This window comes from Leptinotarsa decemlineata, unplaced genomic scaffold, assembly GCF_025532065.1.
Source record: "Leptinotarsa decemlineata unplaced genomic scaffold, Ldec_3_MD MMD2_P_RNA_scaffold_14, whole genome shotgun sequence".
NCBI lineage: Eukaryota > Metazoa > Arthropoda > Insecta > Coleoptera > Chrysomelidae > Leptinotarsa > Leptinotarsa decemlineata.
Genome location: NW_027412528.1, coordinates 7555926 through 7559393, shown reverse-complemented (window position 1 = coordinate 7559393; position 3468 = coordinate 7555926).

The following is a 3468-nucleotide window of genomic DNA, read 5'->3' as shown; positions in this document are numbered from 1 at the left end:
AGAAAAAAGAAATGGTGATAAAAGTCCTACACTCTACTTGAGATAAGTCAATGTCATTGAATGTTTAATGATAATTCTTTTTCTAAATCCATGTCTTTCTGATTTATAGCTCGATATTCATCTGGAATGGTTTTCAAGAGTTGCTTGAGATGCTCGACCAATTTCGTATGATGAAACCTCCTTTTCCATGTACTTTAATTACAGCAGATGTGATTGTTTTAGCCTTTTGAGTATCGAAACTGTCCAAATAATCGTCAACATAATGGCAATCTGTATGTAATAGCTCTTACAGCTTCTGGGAAGTCTTCTCTGAATTCTAGTGCGTTTCTTCTTATCACAAATTGGGCAGAAGTTGGATACGAAACTGCTCCAAATATCATGGAAACCATCTAATATTCTTCAGGATTTTTTCCATCTCTTCTTCTTCCCCTCTACAAAAAACGCTGTGCATTCCTATATTTCTGTATAATTTGGACACTATGAAACATTTCCTGTATGTCTGCTGTTACTGCTATATTTCTTTGCCTGAATTTAAAAATGACTCCCAGTATAGAGTTAAGCAAGTCTGGGCCTTTCAAAAGAAAGTCGTTGAGGCTGATACCGCTGAATTTTGCTGTACGTCAAATACAAAACGTATTTTGTCAGGCTTATTTGGATTCGTAACAGCAAAATGAGACAAGTACCATATATTTTGGGATATATTCTGAATTTCCTCAATGGTTTATTAATTTCCTGGCATATCCTTCTTCCAAATATTTTGAAATCTTCATCTCATATTGAACAGCAAAGTTTTTGTCTTTGTCCATTTTTTTCTCTATAGCTTTCAGCAGATTTATTGAAGTAAATTCACTATTTGGTAATTTGAACTGGTGACTCTTCCACAAAACTCCAGTTTCCCACTTGTTCGAATCAATTCTTCTAGTAGTTTCTTCCAAGATTGTTGTGGCTCGAATATCATCTGGACTTTGTGATTTCTTGTAATAATTCATTCTCAAACTGTCAATTTTGAAAAAATTCTCAACAAGATCCTCTAAATCTTGCAAATTTTCACGCTGGTGGCTGGCAAAAAGAGAATATTTCTCATCGACCCTGCCAAAATGACTTTTGTTGAGATTGCCATGTATAACCCATCCTAATGTGGATCTAGACAATATGGGATCATTTTTTCCTCCTTCGTGGCCTTCTCTGGCTATTATTAAACTGATATTGTCTTGCTCAACGAGTATTTTTGGCTTTGCATCATGGAGAGATGATAGTTTTACTTTTCTTATATAATCCAATTTTTGGATAGATTTTTCACATCCACAGACTGCACAGGAAGAAACAAATCGTCAACGGAACAGACATTGCTCAAGTTGTATGTAATACTCTCACTTAGACCACGTATTTTCAATGATATCTTCTTCGAATTATAATCTTCGGATGTAATTGAATTTGTCCATTTGATTCTCAAAGTTTCACAAACACAACACGACCGTCGTAAAAACAAACCAAAATAAAAATAGTAAACAAGAGAAATCGACCACATGGGAAAAAAGGAATATCCCAGCTGTGAGTAATTCAAACATTGAAAGCACCAACAACCACAAAAACATCATCGCATATGAACTTACAAAAACTGCAATAACAGAAGCATACCGAAATATCGAGTGGACCAATAAATATAGACATCGTAATCCAAGATGTAAACCTGTCATTGGAACAAATAAAGCTATGGAAAACGTGAAAACTTTACAAATAAAGGATATCTCCATGTTTATAATCTAGATGCTGCAAACTCGCCTGAAACCCTTCAGAGTGACTTGAAATGCACTGCACCACACATACCTTTTGAATGTGAAACATTCAGCAGAACAGAATCAAAATGTTTCATGAAGGTAACATTCCCGATGCAATACGTCAAAGAGGTTTACAACCCTGAAATATGAACCGATGGAGCAGCCGTAAATAGGTGTATGTTCAGGCCAGGAGGACCTTTTTCATCAAAAAATGGTACGAAAGATGACCAACATACAAAAAACTTCGCAATAATGACAACATCCCAGAACCTGGAAAAGCAGAACTAAACGAACTCCAATCATTTATATATAGTATTTTCAGTAATAACGTTCAAAGTTTGTGAAATAAAATGAACTTATTAGATCTGTTTTGTGATTGGGAAAAACCAAGATAACTTTGCATTACAGAACATTGGATGAAAAAAAACACATTGAAAGCATTGTTTTACCCGGTTATGGACTGGCATACAAATTTTGTAGAGAAAACCGTCAATACGGAGGTACTGCAATATTCATACGAGAGTCACAGGTGAGTTACAAGAATATCGAAAGTTACATTAACATCTCATCCGAAATATGTTTTGAGTGCTCCACAGTTGAGTTCAACAAAGATACCTGCATTATTTCCATTTATAGACCCCCCAGTGGTAATTTTGATGTTTTCTTAAAAAAATTTAATGAAATACTACAAAGAGCTATCATTGAATATTCCCGAGTATATGGTATCCTTAAGTGAAAAGACGTGATCGCAGAGAGTTCTTGGTCGAAAACACAAAAGTGGTATGTTAAATTGAGTATGAAATAGTGAAACACTTCTAGATAAGCAGACAAATGATCAACATCATCTAACAATTTAAATTTCAAAGTGAAGTATAAAGGTGCCGTCTGGTGATAAGAAATACCATCAAGTAAGTGCATTTGCCACTATTTTGCGTCCAATCTCGTTGCAAAGATTCATATCAGATAGACACACACCGTACCTATCCACCAAAAAACTTCATAAAGTAAAGACAATTACAATTTTTTTTTTATCGTAGTTGATAAAGATATCTATGAGGGTCATATTTTTCATTGAGTTCGCTACATATCATCATTGGAGTCACAGTATCAATAAATAATTACTAAATATAAAATGGACGACGTTAAAAAAATGTTTGCAGAAATACAAGAAAGCAATAAACTAATGAACCAAAATATCAAAGAAATAAAGAACGACCTAAAATACCTTACTACAAAAATAGTAGAAGTTGACCAAAGAATTCTAAAAATTGAAACTGAAAACTCTTCATTGAAAGAAAAACTTAAAATAGCTGAACGAAAATTAAGGCGAAATAACATAATTATTTTTGGGATACCTGAAGAAGAACAAGATCCTTTGAATTACTTTAAAACGATAATCGAAAAGAACCTCGAAGTCACCTTAGAAGAAACCGAAGTAGATTATATCAAGAGAATTGGACTACCAAGCAATAACAAACCTAGACCAGTAATCTTAGAGCTCGTGCGAAATTTAAAAAAAGCTGAAATATTCAACAAAGTTACAAAATTTAAAGGTACAGGTCTCTCAATTACAAACGACCTTAATAAAGAAGACAGAGAGGAACAAAGATTTCTATACCAACAATTGAGAAGTGCCAGACAAAACCATCATCGAGCAGTACTGAAAGGAAATACACTCACAGTTAACGGA